At 42.6% G+C, this 23489-nt stretch overlaps 1 protein-coding gene across 1 annotated transcript in view; it reads left to right on the top strand.

Annotated features, from left to right (window-relative positions):
• The window catches only part of KCNH1 (potassium voltage-gated channel subfamily H member 1), a 255884-nt gene that overhangs the window by 78732 nt on the left and 153663 nt on the right, over positions 1–23489 (top strand). The window lies entirely within an intron of this gene.

The following is a 23489-nucleotide window of genomic DNA, read 5'->3' as shown; positions in this document are numbered from 1 at the left end:
ATATACACACATGTTTGCACAGGCATGTGTCTGTACATATGGATTCCCCTCCCCCCACACATACTTCCTTAAACCATGAAAATTTTAGCTCTTTACTCGGTCCCCAAAAAGGCTTCACTCTAGAACGAAGTGGAAATGAAGGCAGTTGGAGCAAAGGGAACAATTCTGGTGTGTGGGTGGGGTGAATCTCAGAAGTTTCCTAAGAAGTTTTATCTGAGTCACTAAAATGCTGGCTCCAGCCCTGGCCAGCGTTGCTCAGTGATCAGAGTACTGGCCCGTGCACCAAAGGGTCACAAGTTCCATTCCTGGTCAAGGGCATGTACCTGGGTTGTGGGTTAGCTCCCTGCCCCAGGTCAGGAGACATACGGGAGGCAACCAGTCAATGTGTCTCTCTCTCTCACTTCCATGTTTCTTTCTCTCTCTCTCTCTCTCTCTCTCTCTCTCTCTCTCTCTCTCTCTCTCCCCCCCCCCCCATTCCATTTTCTCTGAAAGCAATGGGAAAAATATCCTCAGGTGGGGATTGACAAAATCAACAAGAATAAAGTGCTGGCTCCATTTCTGATTCCCTTTGACCGTATAAATGGATGTTGGGCAATTTGAGCATAATTAGAGAGCATGAGAACCTGGTTTCAGATTATGTCATTCCTAATTGAGATAGTATTTACAGCAAGCAAACTGAGGGATTTTTATATTGAGAAAGTTTCCCCAATATTAATGACATGACTCACTAGGGACAGCCACACAGTCACTCCTACTCAATCATTAAGAAAGCCAAACAGTGGCTTTTAATTTTTCATGTTGGTGATTCTCTTCATATAGCCATGGTGTGATAAAGGGTGATTCATCTCTTCTGTGACTCATTCATGGACCGAGGAGCCCCTTGTACTAGATGTAGTTCTTGCAGAGATCATATTGCTAATGTTCAGCTTTCTTTTTGGCAATCAGTTCCCTGGCATATCAGTCAAACATGGTCAATGTGAAGAGTAAGACATGGGTTGGACTCCCTGCCTGCTTCCATCTGGCCTACTAGCAAATATGCTGTAAGTGCTGTCTACCTGGACTAGGAAAAATCTGGAATGGCATCATCTGAGTGACTTAAGCACATGTTACTCCTATCACGAAAAGGATTTGTTCCACAAAGCCAAAGAATTACTGAGAGAGAGGGACATAGAGTCCCAATTATGGGATAGTCATGAAACCTTCTCCCCAGTCTCAAGATACCTAATGAACATTTAAAAAGTTCTCATCATGGCAAATGCATAGGTTCTGGAGCCAAAGTAGCAGGGTAGCATCTATAACTACCCCCTTTATCTTTTCTATGTAAAATGTGGACAGCAATGTCATATATATATGGTATCCCCCCAAAGATGTATATGCACACTTCGAATAATTATAAAGGCAGTGTTTATTAAAATACATTTCATTTTCAAAATTGAACTATCAGCTATTAGTGTGTATATACATATTTTGGGGACACCCTGTATATACACATATCGCCTAATATAATGTGATGCCTGTCCTCATAGCTTCTTATTATATTGCTTCCATCTCTTTATGGAGAACCTAAAATCAGAACTGGATGGATTCCTATTCTCTGCCTTTTACTGTTTACACCTTTCTTATGACCAGATAATTCTGCTGCAACAGATAGAATCTCTTTCAGCCTTGGATTAATCATAAAATAGTGCACTTGGTTCATTTTTCTCTGGGCTCCCTGCTGACCCACCTGTTTGTTTGCACATGCCATTTCTCTATCATCTCTCATTAATATGTTTTATAACATTTCAGTTTCTTAGTTTACAAGACGTTTACTCCAGGACACTTCTAGGCCGATTGCTTCCCGGTAGTGCATTAGAGGGAAGGGACATCGGGCTTTCAACAGCATGCTTCCGATAAGTCTCATGTCAGGATGAGTTGGGTATGGAAAGATTACTCGATGCAGCAAGCCCTGCTGTCAGTGTGTTGATTCTTTTGCACACTCATTACAGCAGATGATCTCCAACCTACAGGTCCCAACTGGTTCTCTCTGTTATGGCTGCTTTGGCACGCCTTGACCTGAATCTGGGCATCGGGTTTACATTTGAGTCGCATACCTTCTCCAGTGCCCAGTTTCCTGTTGTACACATTTAGCAATTATGTAAGACAAAGCCTGGACTAAAGCTTGCCAACCCTGAAGGAAACCATTTCAAGAGTAAATGAGGGGGAAGAGGTAGGCAGAGGAGGACAGAGCATGTTTAATCCAAATTCCTGAAATAATTTAGCATTTTGTGATATATTAGCAATGTTTCCAAATTACAAATGTCTTTATTTATTAATAAATATTCTGTTAGAATCTCTTGGTGTTACTTTGTCAGAGGCTAAAGGTACTGCAGTAAGTATAATACAATTTTATTCTATTCTTTAATTTGGGTTTCACTAATTATTGGACTGGAGGTGTTTGATTATTGCATCTGTCTAGTCCAGCCGTGGGCAAACTACGGCCCGCGGGCCGGATCCGGCCCGTTTGAAATGAATAAAACTAAAAAAAGAAAAAAAGACCGTACCCTTTTATGTAATGATGTTTACTTTGAATTTATATTAGTTCACACAAACACTCCATCCATGCTTTGGTTCCAGCCCTCTGGTTCAGTTTAAGAACCCATTGTGGCCCTCGAGTCAAAAAGTTTGCCCACCCCTGGCTAGTCATTGACTGGCTGCCAAGCTATGTAGACAGAAGGGTGAATCTCAAGAGTTCAGGGTTGATTTCTGGGTCCTCTGTCTGTTCCATTGATCTATATACCTGTTCTTATGCCAGTGCCAGGCTGTTTTGATTACAATGGCCTTGTAGTATAGTTTGATATCAGGTATTGTGATGCCTCCAACTTTGTTCTTCTTTCTCAAGATTGCTGAAGCTATTCTGGGTCTTTTTTAGTTCCATATAAATACTCAGAATATTTGTTCCAGAACTGTGAATATGCCATTGGTATTTGAATAGCATTGCATTGAACCTATAGATTGTTTTGGGTAGTATGGATATTTTAATGATGTTAAGTCTTCCAGTCCATGAATACAGTATATGTGTCCACTTATTTGTGTCTTCCTCAGTTTCTTTCTTCAATGTCCTATAATTTTCTGAGTACAGGTCTTTTCTCTTCTTGCTTAAATTTATTTCTAGGTACTTTATTCTTTTGTTGCAGTAGTAAATGGGACTGTTTTCTTAGTTTCTCTTTCTGATAGTTCATTATTGGGGTATAGAAAACTCACCAATTTCTGAATATTAATTTTATATCCTGTGACTTTGCTGAATTCATTTATTAGTTCTAATAGTTTTCTGGTGGAGTCTTTAGGGCTTTCTATGTACAATATCATGTCATCTGCAAATAATGACAGTTTTACTTCCTCCTTTACAATTTGTATGACTTTTATTTCTTCTTCTTGTCTAATCACTGTGGCTAGGACTTCTAGTACTGTGTTGAGTAAGAGTGGTGAAAGTGGACATCCCTATCTTGCTCCTGATCTTAAGGGAAATGTTTTTCTTCATTGAGTATGATGTTGGCTGTGAGTTTGTCATAGAAGGCCTTTATTATGTTGAGTTATGTTCCCTCTAGTCCCATTTTTGCTGAGAGATTTTATCATGAATGAGTACTGGATTTTGTCAAATGCTTTTTCTGCATCTATTGATATGATCATTTGGTTTTTATCCTTCATTTTGTTTATGTGATGTATCAAGTTTATTAATTTGAGAATATTTTATCCCTGGACTAAATTGCACTTGGTCATGGTGTTTGATCTTTTTTAAGAAATATATATATTTTATTAATTTTTTACAGAGAGGAAGGGAGAGGGATAGAGAGTTAGAAACATTGATGAGAGAGAAACATCGATCGGCTGCCTCCTGCACACCTCCTACTGGGGATGTGCCCGCAACCCAGGTACATGCCCTTGACCGGAATCGAACCTGGGACCTTTCAGTCCGCAGGCCGACGCTCTATCCACTGAGCCAAACCAGTCAGGGCTGGTGTTTGATCTTTTTAAGGTATTGCTGGATCTCATTTGCTAGTATTTTGTTGAGTATTTTAAATCTATGTTCATCAGGGTTATTGGCCTGTAATTTTCTTTCTTTGTAGTGTCTTTATCTGGGTTTGGAATTAGGATAATGTTGACTTTGTAAAATGAGCTTGGTTTTATTGATCTTTTGTATTTTTTAGACTCTATTTTGCTTATTTCTGCTCTGATCTTTATTATTTCCTTCCTTCTACTCACTTTGGGCTTTGTTTGCTATATATTTTTTCCAGTTCCTTTAGGTGTAAACTTAGATAGTTTATTTGAGATTTTTCCTTGTTTTCTAAGGTAGGCCTATAATGCTATCAGTTTCCCTCTTAGGACTGCTTTCACTGTGTCCCATAGACTTTGGGTAGTTGTGTTCTCATTTTTACTTGTTTTAAGGTAACTTTTGATTTCTTCTTTGATCTCATTTAAACTCATTCATTGTTTAGTAACATGTTACTTAGCCTCCATGACTTTTTGTGTTTTTTCCATTAGTATAATACACCATGTTAATATAATAAAGGAAAAGGTCACATGATCACTTTGATAGATGCAAAAAGCATTCAATAAAATCCTACACCCATCCATGATAAAAACTCTCAACAACTATGGATAGAAAGGAATACCCTCAACTTGATAAAGGGCGTCTATGAAACACCTACACCTAACATCATAATGGTGAGAAACTGGATGCTTTATCCCTAAGATTGGAAGGGAAAGAGGGAAGGGAGAAAGGGAGGGAGGGAGGGAGGGGTTAAAGGCATTCAGATTGGGGAAAAGGAAGTAAAGCTGTCTTTATTAATAGATGAGATGATTCTGTGTGTAGAGTATACCAGGGATTCTACAAATTACCTGAAATGGTTAATATGAAAATGATGAAATATGATGTTTTCATTCAAAAATAGCTGCAAAGACTGACATGAATTAATATGTATAGTATTCTCATAATAATAGAAAACAGGTTTTAAAATGCTATATTTGCTATAATTAAATTGTGTAAAATTATGTATATTGAGCCTACACTGGAAGGGAATGTTAACTGTATGGTTGATGGTTATAGTTTAAAAATTTTATTACTCTTGTTATAAAATAAATATGGCACTGTGAGAAAAATTTACAAATGGTATTGAAGACATTTAAATTTGAATAGAAAGGAAAGGATGAATAGATGGGTAGGAGTTTTGTTTTTATGGGTTCAATTGACATTGATTAGGATATGGGGTTGAGAGAGATTAAAGTCTTTGTTGGCATGAATTTCTGTCTGTTTCAGAATATGGTGATTCTATTTATAGAAAAAAGTATAGATACAAAGAGAATAAATCTAGGAGCTACAGGCAAAGAAAGTGATTTATTTTGTTGTTGTTGTTATGTTATTGAGCATGCACCTGAAATAAAGGTATTCAAGTGATGTTGTTTCCTGTTTGGATATGTTGAGTCTGAAGTGCCAGTGTGATTTCCAGGTTGAGATACCCAAAAGTCAGAATAAAGGTAATAAGTCCATAGCAGTTTGGAAAGAAGTTGTACCTAAAGGATAGATAGGGGAATCATATGCAGTGGGTGCTAGAGAAGGAGGAAAAGTTACTGAACTTGATGATCAGGCAACACTGTGACACGTGAGAGAGCAGATGAAATTGACGACGGATGCCAGATGTCAAAGGGTAGATGGCTAAGTAGATAGGAGGCAGACAGCCAGCTTAACTGTTCGTTTGAGATGTTTGGCAGTGAATGGAAATGAGAGAAAACTCACATTAGTAGCAAGACTATAGAAATAATTTGTTAAAGAGTTTTTTTATTTGTGTGTGTGTGTGTGTGTGTGTGTGTGTGTGTGTGTTTTAAGATTTGAGGCTGAAGTTTTCCTGTTGCTTGAAGGATCCCCAAGACTCATTACTGCTGCGGATGGTGTGCAGCCCTCCTTGACTTCAATGCAGACCTGCCTGGCAGATATAGACCTTTACCAGCGAAGCAAACAAAATTTATTGTGTCTGTAACTGAAATGATTGTTGCCCTGATGATAATTTTCTACTGCAGTGAGAAAAGAATTGTTAAAATCAATTTCTCATTTACTGCCTCTTACAATGACTATCTACATCAGAAAACAAACCAGGTTGCCAATTTTGACAGCTTCTTTGTTAAAAGCAGGGCTTTATCTTTTCTTTCTTCCCAGTGTAGAAATAAGCCTTTTATTTTAAAGTTCCTTTAGGACACCTGAAAATTATTAAAGCGATGGAGAGGTTTCCAGATGAGGACTGACAAAAAGATTAAAACTCTTTAGGCTGAAATTACAAAGATGGAGCGGGACAGAATTGGTGTCTAATTGACAAAAGCTACGAGGAAATACAATCTGGTCTGCAAGTCCCAGACACCGCAAATGGTACTATCTACATGATAATATCCACCTCACTGGGTGGTGGCTAGTATTAGGAGCTACTGCTTATAAAAATGCATTAAAATCTATCAAGCGCTATTCAAATGTATGATGTTATTGTTAGAACTTAGTGGTGGTGTTTTGGGAAAAATCCTAGGAAAAACTGCTTTATATTTGGGTAGGGAGCATGAGCCAACAGAGTGTAAACAGCGTGCCGACATAAAATCACAGGCATTTGCATCACGAGTGGATTTTGAAGGAACAGTGGGTCTTTTTTGTACCTTCCCTTGACCCTAAAGGTGAACTAAGCCCACCGGGTCTCTCAGTAGATAGCATTTTTAAAGCTCCTTTAAGTTCTAAAATAACATATACTAGAAAATCAATATAAATACTTAACAACTCTTCAAAAGAAAAAAATACCCTGATTTATACAGTGTACTGATTTCCATGTATAAATGCTTCCTCCAGGGCTGATTTCAGGCTACCAGCAGGAGGCACTGAATGTCATTTGGGAAGAGAGACACAGTAGCACATCAATTGTGTAATGTTTCACCATCCCGACACACTAGAAGTAATAACCTTAACAGCATGGAGTAAAACAGAAAGTAATGTTCTTTGAATATTTATTACTTTGATTTTAATATAATTTATTTCATTTTAAGTTTATGTAATTTTATTTGAGTAATGGCTGTGTTCTCTCAGAATTGCTGAAAATTTAACAATTACTCACTTGAGCTGGTGTGAGCTTATCCCAGTACGCCGTGATCTGACTCACTTATGGGTCACAGAAGAACTACTAGTATCAGAAAATATTTAGGCCTATAAGAAGTTGAAAAGAGTACAGATGAAAACCTGTAGGACGAAGCTAAGGTATTACTTAGATGGCAATTTAAAGTATTAAATGCTTCTATTAGTAAAGAAGAGAGATTTAAAAATGAGATAGGCACTTAATTTAAGATAGTGAAAAACTGAATAAATCTTTACACAGCTGCAGGAAGATAATAAAGATGAAAGCAAACATATTAAAAAAAAAATACAAAGGCAAGATCATCAATGTCAAAAGTTGGTTCTTTGAAGAGATTCTCCAAACTGACAAAACTTGGCTGAGAATAACCCGGAAAATAAGAGACGGCACAAACAAAAGCAAAAATCAAACTTGTCTACAGATACGGTAGAGATTCAGAGAGGAGTAAGGGGAAATTAAGGGCTTACAGCAGGATGTTCGAAAGACCGGTGAAGTAGGAATAAAGGTGCGAAGAAGTTGAGTGGGCTTTGTGGCTGGAGGTGATCGGACAGTACAACCCTGCAAAGTGACAGGTCCTTATATATGGCCCTGGATTGGGTTCTGGGGGAGAGAGGATACAGAGAGACAAGGAGGAAGACCAAGGCAACAGTGTATGGCGTATAGCGGATTTCATTTAGGAAGATGCAGAGGCGGTGGCCAGAGTTCAGTGAGGGCGTTACTCTGCTTGTACTGTGCTGCTTCAACTTTTCCCTGAACAGCCTAGCTCTTTCCATGTACAATGACTACTCCATAGTAGCTTTGACAGTTTAATAAAATTACACCATTACAGAGAAAGCATAAGCTACCAGATCTTATCCCATTACCAGTATGTTTTTCTATGCCTGCGAAAGCTTTTCCCATCACCCCTAGATCTGTGACCAGCAGAATATCTGGAAAGAAACTGCTTGTGCCAGGCAGCTAAACTACCCCGTTACTAGCAGAGGTCACAGCAGCCCTGCCCTGCTACATGAATTACCTGTACGGCAGGTGCAAATGCCCTCCAAGCATCGAGAACATTCTCCGAGACATACATCAACGTAAGTGTCTCCATTTCACTTTTTCCACTGGGTCCTACGCTTTACAAACCCCATCCGTATTTCCTTTTGTGTGGCGTCCACTTTTCCCAGATGCACACAGGCCTCTTCCTCTTTTCACATTGCACATCCGTATAGGGCTCTGCCCCTCGTGGGGTTTCTGTACCCCGGACCCCCGAGGTGCTGTTTGAGTCTCCATAGCTTCTCACTGCATGTTTAGGCTGAGGCTGTGTGGGAGAACGCCCCCACCTCTCATTAAAAAGGACTCTTTTCCCAATTTAGTCAATGTATGCTCTTGGTAGCACTTTACACATTCAGATATTATCGTGTGAAATTTTTATTTTTGGCTTGCTTTTGCTCTCTCCCACTGGAGTGTAAGTTTCATGAAGGTAGAACTTGTCTTATCTGCACAGTTCTGCTCAGTGCCTGGCAAATGGGGGCTGCTCAATAAATAGACCTCTCAAACGAGCCTTTGTCTGCTGTTTCTATATCCTTATTGAAATGAAGATAGAAGTACCTACTTCGTGGAGGTTTGGTGAAGATAAAATGGGGTGATGCGTGTAAAGCACTTAGCACAGTATTTGGCACCTTAGTTATTAGTCTTCATCAGTGGCAGCTAGTACGAGGAACTGGACACATTCTGGGGCCCTAGTTCAGGGCCTGCCCTAGAGAGGAATGGACTGAGAAGTGAGGAAATCAGCTGTCAGCATCCCACTTGCCCTCCCCCTGCTAAGCAGTAGGTGGCGCTTTAGAGGAAGACCAACAAGGGGTTCACTGTTATCTGGAGCTAGGATACCACCCCAAGGGGAACAACGTTGCTTCTACTTACACATCTGTTTTTGTTCTGGTTCCCTGTGTCTATCTGGCTTTATCATCTTCTCCTCACTGACTTCTGTGTTCAGTGTACTGTGTTTGATTAAAGCAGTCTTCACAGGTTGGTTCACCATTCTTTTTTTTAAAAAGCCTCTCTGTTACCGCCACCCCCCCTCCCCTTGTCCCCTCCTCTGTGCCCAACCAATTGATTCATAGCATCTTTATATAATGTTATCTCATAATATTGTTGCTAAGGCCTGTAATTGGATGAGTAGCTCTGTGCACAGAATATAATTACTTTTGCAGCAGCTTGGAACGTGCCAAAATAATGACCAGATAAACAGTTATAATAGGCGATATGGCTAATTGTGGCAGAGAGCACTGTTCATATCATTATCAAAATCAACAGCAGGAGCCTGGATCATCTGCTAGTGCACCCCGTTCATGGCTGGGTTCTCTTCTCACCACTTACTCAATTAGCATCTGGGAATTCTTGTTGTGGGTGCAGTGCTCTGGGAGATGTTGTAGAAAGTGGAAAAGTAGCAGAAGGCATGGTGGGTCATGCCCTTGACCTTGCTATCGTGGTGGGAGAGAGCATATATTGGATGTAACAATGGGAACAGTGTAAAAATATATATTCTAATTACTTAACAACGCAAAAGAGTGATCTATGTGGACTGTGGTCACTTAGGGAAGATTCCTCAGAGAAGGTGAGGCTAGAGTTTGGCCTTGAGGAAATTGGTTGGATTTGGGCTTTCAGGGAACTTGAAATGCAACAGCTAAAAAATCAGCAAGTTGTGTTCTGGGGTCTCCAAGGAGACATGAGGCTAGATGGAGCTATATGTGAGGTTCCTCTTAGCGCCAGGCGCAGGGCTAAGTAGGTTCTGGGGATTTGGTGTTGAAATTGAGGCAGTCCCTGCCCTCAAGAAGTCAACAGTTATTTATATATGGGATGGCAAGGGGACAGGTAAGCTGGCCGTGATACTATGCAGGTGTACACACCTGCTGGGTGTTTGGCAGCAGGCCACCTTGGCTGAGAGCTCAGAGAAAAGTCTTAAAATGAAGGATAAGTAGGGAGTTGGCCAGGTGAAAAGGGGGAAGAGGAGGACAGTGGGAGGAGACATCAGTTCAGGCAGGGGAACCAGACTATGTGAAAGACAGGCCGTGAGACAGGCCTGCGTGTCTGAGGAGCTCAGGTTGTGCAGTACACCTGGAGCGTAGGTGTGTGAGAAGGTGGGGAGAGGGAAGGCAGGAGGAACAGGTAGGGGCCAGTCACAGGGCCTGTGTGCCCCACTGAGGAGCAAGGACTGCATCCTGAGGCATTGAAGAGCCCGAGCATCAGAGGAGCGCAATCAGAATTGTCCATTAGAATAATCGAGTCGCCGTATGCAGAATAGATCGGATGGGGTGAGCTTGGAGGCAGGGCCAGTTAGGGCAGCTGGGGAAGCCATCCATGTGAGAGGTGACCATATCGGTGCGGATGAACAAGTTGGACTTGTTCCAGAAACAAATAGAGGCAAAATTCATAGAACGCCATGCTTGCCCATAGTTGGGGGGTGAGAGAGAAGGAGGAGCCAAAACAAAGATGACACCCAGATTTCTGGAATGGATATTCTTTTGTCCTTTAGATTTTATTCTAAAAGAATCTATCCAGTGGAAGAATTAGTGGCGCAAAGGATATGAATCTTTGAAGATTGTTGACATACTTTGGAGGTAGTACATTCCCAAAGTGACAATCAATACCAAATTTGTTTACTTACAATACCAACAAATGGGTTTTTGAGCAGGAGAGTAATTTGATAAAAATAGTGTAAAGTGATAGAAATGGTCAGATAGGTCAGATTCGGTCAGAGAGCCCTGGCTGGATGGCTGTGTAGGAATCTAGGCTGAGGATAAGGTAGGGTATTAGCCATAGTCATGCTCCTCCCAGTAGCTGATCACTGGTTTGTTTTTTCATTCAGGAATCAATTACTGAGTGCCAGCTATGTGCTAGGACTTGCCTGGATGCCTCAGGGACATATCTCAGTGAAAGACACTTGTTCTTTGGCTTAGAGAGGATTTATAGATGCAGTAGGAGAACAAGACACACAGCCAAAACTTTGGGGAAAGGTAGAGCATGATGAATGGAATAATAATGGGACAAAATGCTGTGGGAATTCAATGAGAAGAGACCAATTATAGGGGGTGGGTGGGGCAGAGGAAGAGGTCAATTCAGACCAGGCTTCATTGCAGAGATGCTGTTTTGAGCTGGTTTTTAAGGGGTGGACAGGTGAGTGGGAAGAGTCCAGGTGGAGAATAAGACATACTCGGGGACACGATGCCTCCTATTTATTGTGCAAGCCGCCTTCGGGGCTGCAGGCGATGCTCCAGAGAAGGCGGCACGGTGTGTTTCTGCATCTAACCCTGGATGAGTAATCCAGGAGTTTCTGAAACCAGGAGTGTCTCTGTGACTGTCCGCCTCGCAAACCAGTGCCCTAGTTTTCCTGGGAGAATGAAGCAAATGGAGGAGGATTTCCGATTCTGAAACACGGTGTTGCCTCCAGGCTTTCACTAGGCAGGGGCTGGGCACCTTGTCTCCTGAGACATGCGGGTGTGCTCCCAGGCCTTCATGTCAGACCCCATATCTAGGGGCTGTTTTCTGGCCTGGTGCTCTCTAATTCCTGCTCCCCGCCCCCCAAACCCCCAAAGTACACGCTGTGCCTCAGGTCGCCAGGATCTGCTCCCAGATCAGTGGGAAATGTAAAGTCTGACCTTCATGGTGTGATTCCTCTAAGACAGCAGTTCTCAACCTGTGGGTTGCGACCCCTTTGGGGGTCGAACGACCCTTTCACAGGGGTCGCCTAAGACCATCGGAAAACACATATATAATTACATATTGTTTTTGTGATTAATCACTATGCTTTAATTATGTTCAATTTGTAACAATGAAAATACATCCTGCATATCAGATATTTATATTACGATTCCTAACAGTAGCAAAATTACAGTTATGAAGTAGCAAGGAAAATAATTTTATGGTTGAGGGTCACCACAACATGAGGAACTGCATTAAAGGGTCGTGGCGTTAGGAAGGCTCAGAACCACTGCTCTAAGACATTTTCAATTATTTCATGAAAAGCGGGGGAGAATATTCGTGGGAAAGTTAAGTGCTGGAGGATGCATGGCAGTCATCATTCAGTCCATGGTTGTTGAGAGCCTGCGGCACTGTCCCAGGTGCTGAGGATACGGCTGGGTTTACATGTGAGTGTGAGGGGCAGTCAGCAAGCAAATGAGAAGCCTGTCGTATGTTGAATGTAAAGCCTATACGTGCTCTGGGGGAAAGTGAAACAGGTGGGGTGTGTTGGGCTGGCAGTTGCGATTATGAATGGGTGTGGAGGAAGGCCTTGTGTGATCAGGTTACATTTGAGAAATGACCCCACGGAGGTGGGTAAGCGAGGGATATTGGGGATATTGGTGTACACGTGTTCCAGGCAGAGGAAAAGCAAGTGCAAAGGCCTGAGCTGGAGCCTACCTGCCATGTTTGAGGGAAGAGAGTGAGTGGGGGCAACAGTAGGAAATGAGGCTGGCGACATCCCAAAGTGAGAGAGAGAGAGAGAGAGAGAGAGAGAGAGAGAGAGAGAGAGAGAGAGATGCAGAATGCTTGGGCCTCTTGGGCAAGTATAAAAGTCCTCAGCTTTTACCCTCAGAGGAAGCCCTTGGAAGGTTCCTTTATTACAACTATTGCTTTTCTTGTCCCTGCTCTGGCCTCCTAGCAACCCTGGTCTAGACGGCCTGGGTTTGGAACCAGCTCTGACAACTCTCTCTGTCTTCTTGGACAAGTTCCGTAACCTTTCTGTGCCTCTGCAAAATGGGGGTAATAGTAACTCCTGTCTTACAGGAGTTAAGAAAATTAAATGAGGTCATGCTTGTAACAGGCAGTGCCCGGCACATGTTAAATGCTGTGTAAGAGTTGGTTAAAAACAAAATTGGCTAAAAACAAAATACTCCAGCCTAGGGACTCACACCGATATCCAGTGCTCATAGCAGCATTATTCACGATAGTCAACAGGTGGAAACATCTCTGGAGTCTGTCAGCAGGTGAATGGGTAAACAAAATGTGGTGTGTACACACAATGGAACATTATTCACCCATACAAAGATTGAAATGCTGACACGTGCTACAGTGAGTCCTGGAAACATTATGCTAAGTGGAATAAAGCCAGACAGACACAGAAGAACAAATACTGTATGATTCCACTTGTAGGAGGAGGAGTTAAATTCATAGAGACAGAAGTAAGTTAGAGGTTGCCAGGGCTGGGAGTGGGGAGTGGGGCACCCATGGTTCATTTCACAGTGAGACCTCGCTGCACCTCTGTTTCCTTATCGGTAAGAGGAGGGGTGTGGGCTTCACCATCCCTGAGTCCCCTCCTGATCCAAGGTTCTATGATCCCAGGACTCCTGCACCAAACCTTATGTCCTCAGCCCTCCATTTAGATCTGGGCCATTAGTGATCCCACCCCTTGGCAGCTTCCGTTGGCCATCTGCTTTCTGGTCCACAAATATGGGATTGGGTCCTAGTATCACCAGGAAGGGATTTAAATGAACGTCTATAAATGCATCATGACTTCCAAAGCCATTTCTAATTAATACCACCAGCACTCACTCGTAGTGCTTTTGATTTTAACTTTCCAAAAGATGTCCCTATGAATTCTTTTCCTTCAGCCTCATTATAGTCTCTGAACCAAGTGAGATGTGCGGAGTGACCCCAGGTTGGCCACTGGCCTTTGGGGTCAATCTCTTCCTCAATCTGGCATCAGTGGCTTTTCCTGGCGTGGGACTGAGAATCCGGACAGTCTTTTATGCCCAATCTTGTTTCACCTCTGAGGTGAAGTGATTGGAATAAAGAACTGTCCCTGGTCCTGGTGAGTGTGGGAAACTCACATCTACAGATTCCCCATGGACCATACACAGGTGCTGCCTGCGATGCCATCCTGCCTGTCTGCAGGCCATGTTTCAAGAGCCAAGAGTTCCCAACTGGCACAAATACAGCATAGTCCGAATCTAAGCTTTTTTATGGTAATAGTTTTTATGTGATGGAAGGAGCATAAAAACTTTTCCTTTTTTTAAAAAAAAATATGTTTTTGTTGATTTCAGAGAGAAGAAAGGAGAGGGAGAGATAGAAACATCAGTGATGATAGAGAATTATTGATTGGCTGCCTCCTGCACGCCCCCTATTGGAGACTGAGCCTGCAACCCAGGCATGTGCCCTGACTGGGAATGAAACTCTGACCTCCTGGTTCATGGGTCAACGCTCAACCACTGAGCCACACCAGCGGGCTGTTTCTTCCTTTATTATCCTGCTACTTGTTATAGATGAACACGGTCTATTCGCTGCTTGAAGAGTGTTGCCCATCAGTAGATGAGTGGATAAAAAAACCGTGACTCATGATGGAATACATACTATTAGGCCAATAAAAAAAAAAAAGGAAATCGTAAATCTTTGCAATAGCAATGATGGGTCTGGAGATTATTATGCTAAGTGAAATAAGCCAGTCAGAGAAAGACAAATACCACATCATCTCACTAATATGTGGAATCTAATGAACAAAATAAACTGACAAACAAAATAGAAACGGAGGCATGACAAACAAAATAGAAACTGACAAACAAAATAGAAACGGAGGCATGACAAACAAAATAGAAACTGACAAACAAAATAGAAACAAAATAGAGGGGAGGAGGGTTGGGGGCCTGGATGAAAGAAGGTGAAGGAATTAAGCAAAAAACATATGCATAACACATAGACACAGATAAGAGCTAGAGGGAAAGGGGGTGGGGGTAGATGGAGGTGGGCAGGGGGGAGAGATGGAGATAGAAAGAGACTCTGCTTGGGGTGGTGGGCACATGATGCCGTGTGCAGATGACGTTTTGTTGAGTTGTACACTTGAAACCTGTATGGTGTTGTGAGCCAATGTCACCCCAAGAAATTCAATTAAAAAAAAAAAGAATGTGGGAGTCATCCATCTTTCTACTATTGTCAGGTTGGCTTTGGAGGAGCGGAGTGAATGGAGGACACAGGAGACTGCTTTGTGTCTGGAGCAGCCACGAAAGAGTTCAGTCTCATTGCTTGTTTTTAAAAATCTGATTGCAGTCAACACACAATTCATCATCCTCCGTGGCTGCTTGTCCATCAGTTAATTTATAAAAACTCCATACGTTCATATAAAATGTGGAGAATTACACCAGATATCCTAGAGGATAGTTATAAGAATTAAGTGAGTTAATGCAGATAAGACTAAGTTAGGACTGCTTGGCATGTGGCAAGGGCTTCATAAGTCATTGTTGCTATTACTTAGCGGGATGGCATCGACACCTCGGGGCCTATGTACAACTTTTCCATTAAAGTAAACTTCCAAGTGGCGTGTTTGCTATTTTAGTAATTTCTCATTTCTGTAGTCAGAGAAGTGCTAAGATCTTTTAAAGGCAGTTTAGAAATACAAATACCGAGGGGTGCATTGCATTCTATTCCTTTTCATTATTCCCGGCATCCTTGGCCTTTGATGTTCTTTATCAGCTGAGGTTGACTTTGCCCTACCCCTAGGGTCCACGTGTCCAGAAGCACAAGGCAGGCTCCTGCCCCCTTTCCTTCAGCTTACACAGCTATTTTGGTGGAAAACCCTTAATTGCTTCTTGACAACTTTTCAGAGAGAGGACATCCTCCCTCCTCGTTATTAATGGTCACCTGGAGGTGACTTCTTTCTGACATTTCAGAATTTTTCTTTCCTTTTGACGAGGGCAGATAGTCTCTCCCCTCCCCTCCCGTCCCCTTCTCTCCCTCCCTCTTGTCTGGATTTTTGCAGCTGGAGGAGAACAGGCAACTACCTCTGATGTAACAGTTAATACTTTTGTGACATTAACCCTAGGTAAATGCATTTTCTCCACATCGCAGTGAGGAAACGAGGCTCAGAGAGGTTCCTAGGGCCCCAGAGCTGGTTGGAGCATGTGCCACAGGCAGGGCCTGGCTCCAACCGACAATTTCTTTTCTCCATGGTTTCTCCTCTTCCCAAAATTTGTGGTCACAGAATGGCAACTATCCTTACTTCCGCCTGCTTCCAGAAAGTTTAAAAGTATATTTACCAGAAGCCTCTTAAAAGAGCCATAATCTTGCCTTAGGGCAGCGGTCGGCAAACTCATTATTCAACAGAGCCAAATATCAACAGTACAACGATTGAAATTTCTTTTGAGAGCCAAATTTTTTAAACTTAAACTATATAGGTAGCTACATTATTATTAACTTAATTAGGGTACTCCTAAGGCTTAGGAAGAGCCACATTCAAGGGACCAAAGAGCCGCATGTGGCTCGAGAGCCGCAGTTTGCTGACCATGACCTTAGGGCATTCCTGCAGGGACTGATCCTCAGAGGCCCAGTTGGCAGGAGAGGGGAGCTCTGTGCATGACAGTTGCTTCCTGGAATGGAAGCACCTAAGATGATTAGTGGCCCCCTCACCACTCACTCACTGCTGAGGCTAAAGGAGACATAGCCCCTGAGGGCTTTAAATCTCTCTGTGAAGATGGGACAGAGTTAGACGACGAACAATTTTACAAATGAAGCCCTGACCCTCCTTCTAGCTGGAAAGGGGTCCTTGTCGTCTTAAATTTAGGAATTCCTGAAGTTATGGCCATGCTCTTTCTAGAGTATTCTGATTCCCCTGGTCTGTTTCTCCTGCCCCGTTCCCAATGCCTTGTGCATTCGTCTAGTAGCCCAGACACCTGGGAGTGTCCTGGGGTTAAGCACAACCCCGGCTGCCCCAGGGACCCTGTGGTCCCTTCAGAAGTGTTCCTAGTGGCTTGCTGGGCTCTTGTCCTTGCTCTGTCCCTATGGCTTTCATTTGCCCAACGCAGGAGAGCTAGTCCTGGGCTCTAAAACTTCTCACCTCCCCCCATTCTCACAGGTATAACCCAGGTGTCTGCCTTCTGCTATGCCAGCCTCCCCAAATTCTGGGGAACCTTTCACACATCCAAACCAGCTCCTTGAGCCTTCCCTGCTTGCCAACCCGGTGCAGGCCTCAAAGCCACACTGCACATCCCTGGTACTTGCCTGGTCAGGAGGCTACCCTTGTGGGCAATGCTTTATCGTTTCTGGGGACTTCTATCTTCCTAGTTGAAGCCTGGTTTGGGGTGAGGATGAGCCTGAAGTTTGGGGAAGGAGGGAGTGTGTCTTTTAAAGCCCAATTAGACTGCATAGGGAAAGATCTGTGTCTCTTGTTCATTAAGTAGAGAGCGTTACCCAGGGCCGGGAGGCCCCAGCTGTGTTCTCTAAGTTGAGGTGATGCTTTTACAATGTCAGCACTGGTTCCGATCGGGAGCTCTGGCCAGGCAGTGATAAGTGGGCACCGATGCCCTCATCAGGCCCCAGTACTGAACGCTCCTGCAGCCACCCTCATGAAGGCCATTGCAGTTTTCAGCTACACTAGACCCTGTCATGCTCTTGTCTCCGAGAATTTAATGAAATCAGCCTAAAGCAAATGAAAGGCATGGCTAAGACTACATCAGTGTCAGAGTTGCAGGCGCAAGATGACTCCAGTGCTTCCTTCAATATGAGGCGCAGTTCCCTCTAGGCTACGTGGACTCCTTTCACTTCCCTGGAAGAAGACCACCTGAGATTAGGGTTCTGAGAAAGACAGAGACATGGCAGGATAAAACCGGGTTCTCTCTTCTGTATCCTTTGGCTTTTATTTGGCCAATGATACAATTTCATTTTCAGCGCCTCTAGAAAGCAAAAGAGCCTGATGATATATTATCCCAACCGAAGACACGGTTTATTTCATGGTTGGAATTGTAAACAAAAAAGAAAGTGGATGGTTTTAAGCACTATTTCTAAACTTCCTTCAGTGACGGTTTCTACGGAGACTGCAGATGTGCCTTTTGGATATATTACTGGATTAAACAAATGGAAGGTCGCAAGCTATCCCTCCTACTCGGCAACCACATCCTTTCCCTGAATATGGTCAACAGACCTGTTAAATGAACTAGAAGGGAATTCCCTTTATGCACAGCCACAGGCCTTGTGCTAAGTCAGACTTTACAGTGGAGCTCAGTTGTGTTTTGCCGCTGCATTGCAGCCATCTGCAGGCTGTGTGTTTTTCTGTGGCCTGATTGTAGGTAAGGGGAGGGCAGGAGACTGCATTTTCCTTGTTTTCTATCACTGGTAGCTCTTGGTTATGTCTTTCTGTACTAAGTTTTCAGGAAATGATTGCTGAATTGAATTAAACAAGCCTAAAGTAAAATCTTAAAGCAACAGAAGGGCAATGTGGTTCCGTTGGTTGGAGCGTTATCTCATGCACTGAAGGGTTATGGGTTTGATTCCCAGAGCACATACCCAGGTTTTGGGTTTGAACCCCAGCCAGGCACGTATGGGAAGCAACTGATCAATGTTTCCCTCTCACATCGATGTTTCTCTCTCTCTTTCTCTCTCTCTCTCCCTCTCCTTTCCTCTCTCTTTTCTAAACGCAATCTTAAAAAAGTACTTATCAGCTAAAAAGAAAAAGAAAATTGCATTTAAGCTTCAGTGAACAACTTTCAATAAGATTTAGTTAGCCAGTTTATTCCATTGTGCAGTTGAAATGGATCTGCAGTTCTCAGAGTGGTGGGGCCAGCATGGAACATTTATTCTTGAAGTTACCTCTGTTTCAAAGGCAACAGGCAAACTAAGTTCTGTTAACAAAGTATTAAATTCTTATAACAGAACACGGGATTTCCTGTTGTCTCGTCTTCTCCGTGTGAGTCAGTCTCCGAGGGAAGTATGTGAAGGAGGCCTTTAGCTGGAGGAGGATGCAGGAGAAGCGTAATCATGAGCTGTGTAAGGTTGAAAGTCATTAAAAAAATAAAGTTTACCTGCGGAATTTGCTGTGGATGCCATCATCTCATCCACAGACCTGGAAGCCTGGCAGAACTATTCAAGGACCTGAAAGACCCAGCAGTTCTTTTGAATAACACATTGTCACCAGTCTGTGACAGTTGTCATTTCCATGCCTATAGCAGAAAAAAAAAAGAAAAGAAAAAAGAGCAGAAATCATTGAATCTGGCTAGTTGAGAAAGCAAGATACAGCCCAAGTTAATGGAATGATTTGTTTAGTCTGGATGAATAGGTAACACTCAGTAATTTTCCCACAATGATTCTGATAATTGTGGTTTTAAGCACTATTGAAATGTCCTTTCAATTTGAATTGATTCAGTATCACAACTGAGGTTATTTACCAAAATAGATGCAGAGGCTTCCTTCCAGTCATAGTTGTTGGCCTTCAGTGAGGAGCTCCCTGGCACAGGTTCTTACCACCCTTGGTCTGTGTTGACTCAACTTGAAATTCTTGGTTCTTCATAATTTTAATGTTGTCATAAAAAACTCCCTGGAACCATTTGGAATGTGATAGAGGCTTTCGGATACAAGAAGTCCCTGGGAAAATGTGATTCTCTACCACACGGTGCTACCTATACTAAAATAAATAAAAACACTTTGGAGAATTCTGTTTTATTTATTGCATATACTGAACTTCAGGCAGTTAAAAAAAACAACAACACAGAAATGAAGAGCTTGAAATGCTTTTAAACAGCTGGAATTCCAGCTGCTAGTGCAATAAGAGAGAACTTATGCAAGACCATGTAATAGAATATCAGTGTGCACACAGATAAATAACACAATGAGGGCCTGCGTGTTTTATTTTGTTCCAAAGGCTCCTTAAGATTATAAAAAAATTCCCTAATAATTTAAACTCTTTAATTCTGTTTAGAAAATGTTTGAGATCCTTTCTAAGAAGGTTCTGGCTTTAGACCCTGTGTGTTTCCTAGGCCTGCCATGACATATGACTAAAGTGGATGGCTTAGTACAACAGAAATTTATTCTGTCATAGATCTGGAGGCTGTGTGTTCTGAAATCAAGGTGTCAGTAAAGCCATGCAGCCTCTGAAGGCTCTAGGAGAGAATCTGTTCCATGCCTTCCTCTTGGCTTCTGATGTGGCCCGGAACCCTTGGCATTCCTTGGCTTAAGTCACATCATGCCAGTTGCTACATTGGGAATCACATGGGCTCTCTCTCTGTCCACTTCTTCTTCTCCTCTTATAGAAACACCAGTCACACTGAATTACGGACCCTCTATATAGCCTCATCTTAACTAACCATACCTGCAACGACCCTATTTCCAAATTAGGCCACATTCTGAGGTTCTGGAAAAGACATGAACTTGGCGGGATACTGTTCCACCCAATAGGAGGCATCTAAAACGAATAGCAACTGGCTTTGGTCTTCAGGAAGGTGTAGGTCCTAATGTATGTGGGGAAATGGCTACAGGAAACTATACTGAGTGGCCAGATTATTATGACCACCCTATCAGTACTTCATTGACACTTCCAAAAATACTGAATATTGAAAACTTCCTAAGAAAATACTCTCAAGGTTTTAGTATTATTATTATTTGCATAACTAATTCACTTCATTGTACTGATGGGGTGGTCATAATAATCTGGCCAGTCAGTGTATAATGCAAAGCAATGTGTTCAAGTAGTAATGGATACAGATTACCATGGACATTTGGAGGACTGAGTGATTGGTTGGGATTACAGGGTAGTCATGGAGGGCTTTAGGGTGGAGGTAATGGCAGACCTGAAGGACAGTATTGTGGCAGCAGGTCTGAAGGATAACTAGTTACCAGTTGGTAGGAATGGTGAAGCTGGGCATTCTGGGCTGAGGGACCCACTTGAGCAGACTAAGAGATGCAAATGTGCATCTGCTGTGTGGGATGCTCGAGACAACTGGCATGTGTGGCTAGAGAATAGCGTGACCTTTAGGTAGCGGTTGCATGTGTTGTTGTGGCCACTGGGAAGGGATGCAGAAGGGAGAAGGGATGAAGTACAGATGGAGCAGAAGGGAGGTAAGAAAGGTGATGGGAGCCCAGTCGTTCATGCCCATGAATGACTGTCACAGATTGGGATCTTCGAGGTGGCAGTGAAGGGGAGAGTGCAAGGAGAGGTGGGAAGACTATTCTATAATGGCGCTTGAGGGGACCTTGCTGGACTCAGAGGAGTTGGACTTCTATGTCCCCTCTCAGATCTCAAGTTCTGTGATTCTTAGTAGAAATATCTTTTCACTGATCATATGCCTCTCTCACCAGTTATTCTACTTCTGCCTCCTCCCTCCTTTCTTTCTATGGAGCATCTTCCATGGGCCAGGCATTAAAGAGACAATAGTGAGTAAGAAGACAAGGGCAACATCATTATCATCTCTTCCCTGTGGCATTAGCACAGGAGTACATAGTAGGTTTTCTGTAAATGTCGCTTTGAATTGAGTATGAGTGAGGGAAAATGACAAGGCCGTTTTGCCCTGGGTAGTAAGTTCTGCTATAGAGTGGAGCTGCTTTCAAAGATGACTTCAGGAACCTCCTTATGAGGGGGTGGAAAGTAGGTGGATGCTTACATGTGTTTGATTTCTGAGTCATCAAAAAGGCTCCTTTGCCTCCCAAAATATCTTCTTCATCCAGGCTGTTGGTACCTTTAATTCCATTATTGGAAGTTAGTTTTCCTCTGTTAGAATGCAGATGCTCTGTGGAGAGATGTTATCCATTTATCCTCATCAATCTCTTGCATCTTAATAGAAGGGATTTTGTTAGTTTTTTCTGCATAGCAGGTTTGAGAAAAGCACCTGGAGGGAAAAGGGGACCCAGGGAGGAGGAGTACTGGACATGCCAAAGGTAAATTTTGTCAAGGTTGGCAGTTTGGATGAATTGACCCTTGGCTTAGAAAAATCCATTATTATCCATTTGCTGGTATATGTTGGACAGGACATGATTTTTTCCGTTGTAAGTTTTACAGCTACAAAACTGTTTTTATTTGTTTTGTTTTTTTTAAAAGGGCAATAAATCTCATCTCCACCACCCTCAACAAAAATAATGTGTGTGGCAACCTGATCCTATGTTCTTTCTCGACAAGGCTATGCTGCCTATGGTTTGTGTGCTCACAGTCAGGGAAGGCTAATGATATAGATGCTGTAACAAACATCCCCCAAAGTTTCAGTAGCTCATTTTAGAGGCTTCTTTTTTCATTTACATAACAATATGATTCAAGTTAATTGGCTGGGAGAGAGGGTTCCACATTGCCTTTTAGGGACCCAGGCTCCTTCCTTGCTATACATTCACCCTCTTCAGTCGTTGGCCTCCAGGTCACATGTCCTCTGGAAAGCATGCCGGGGGGAAGAGAAAGCATGCAGAGAAAGCACACTGACGTTTAGCTGCCTTGGCCTGGAGGTGGAGGTGACACATATCTCACCTCACATCCTGTTGGTGAGAGCTAGTCCTGAGACCCACCCAGCTGGATAAAGGCTGGGAAATGCAGTTTAATTGTGTGCCCAGAAAGAGGATGTAGTCCTGGTAAGACTCCAAAATCAGTTACACATTTTTGTCAGAAATCATTGACACATTAACCTTCTGTCTGTGACATAACCTGAGCTTGGGGCTTGTCCTTAGGGGAACAAGAGAGAAGAGCAATGGCCTGGGATCTGTCCAGTGTTTAGAATAGTGAGAAGCCACTCTCTCTGCTTGGGGAAGGGCCTCACCCTGCAGGTGGACTTTTGCTATGTCAGGGAGACGGAAGTCTTGATTCAAAGTTCTTGTTTTGTTTGCTCATTTGCTTTTTAGTGGAAGTAGGAAAAGTTAATGGAAATCTACCTTGAAATCCGTTTTGAGGTTTGGAGTGGCGTAGTTTCTGTAATATATTTTGGTTCCCTTGGGAGATAAGAGTAGATTAGTGTTTGGAGATTTCGAGATCCTCTAGTCCAGTGGTCGCCAACTGGTGGTTGGCAGACCAATGGTGGTCCGTGAGGTCTGAAAGGTTGGCTACTGCTGTTAAGTCCACCTCCCTCATTTTCTAAACAAGGGAACTGAGAGGTAATTGAACTGTCCAGATTCACATAGCAAGTTAGTGGTTTACGTAGGTCTCAGACCCCATTTTCCAGATTTCTACTCTAGTGTTTTTTCCACTACCACAGTGCTAGTCCCTACAGAACTGTTCAGAGACTAGGCCTGTCCTGGTGGCACCATCAGACACCATCTAGAAAGGGGGACGCTTGACCAAGTGCAATCAGAGGGTGCCTTTTAGCTGAGATTCCTGGATGGGTTGTGCTTAAGTCCCTGGCTGACAGAAGTGATATTACCTTCCAAAAATTTGTAATTTTTCTGAGAAAACAGAATCTCAGTTCTTCTCAGCTGTTTCTTTGTTTTTAAACTATATTTTTCTAATTATAAAAGTAATAAAATTTTAGTCATAGAAATTAAGTAAATATATACAAGTGTAACAAAAATATGTACAAATATAATAAAAAATTGCCTGTAATTCCCTAACTTGACAACACAGTGATAATCACTGATAATGTAAAACAGATGTTTTATATCTTTCCATGTGTGTTTTCTGATCATTTTTCAACACATAAATATTTGTATACTTAT

The sequence above is a fragment of the Myotis myotis genome, unplaced genomic scaffold (genome assembly GCF_014108235.1).
Source record: "Myotis myotis isolate mMyoMyo1 unplaced genomic scaffold, mMyoMyo1.p scaffold_m19_p_18, whole genome shotgun sequence".
Taxonomy (NCBI): Eukaryota; Metazoa; Chordata; class Mammalia; order Chiroptera; family Vespertilionidae; genus Myotis; species Myotis myotis.
Note: the sequence above shows the minus strand (reverse complement) of the source record. Positions and strands in the feature narration are given on the sequence as shown.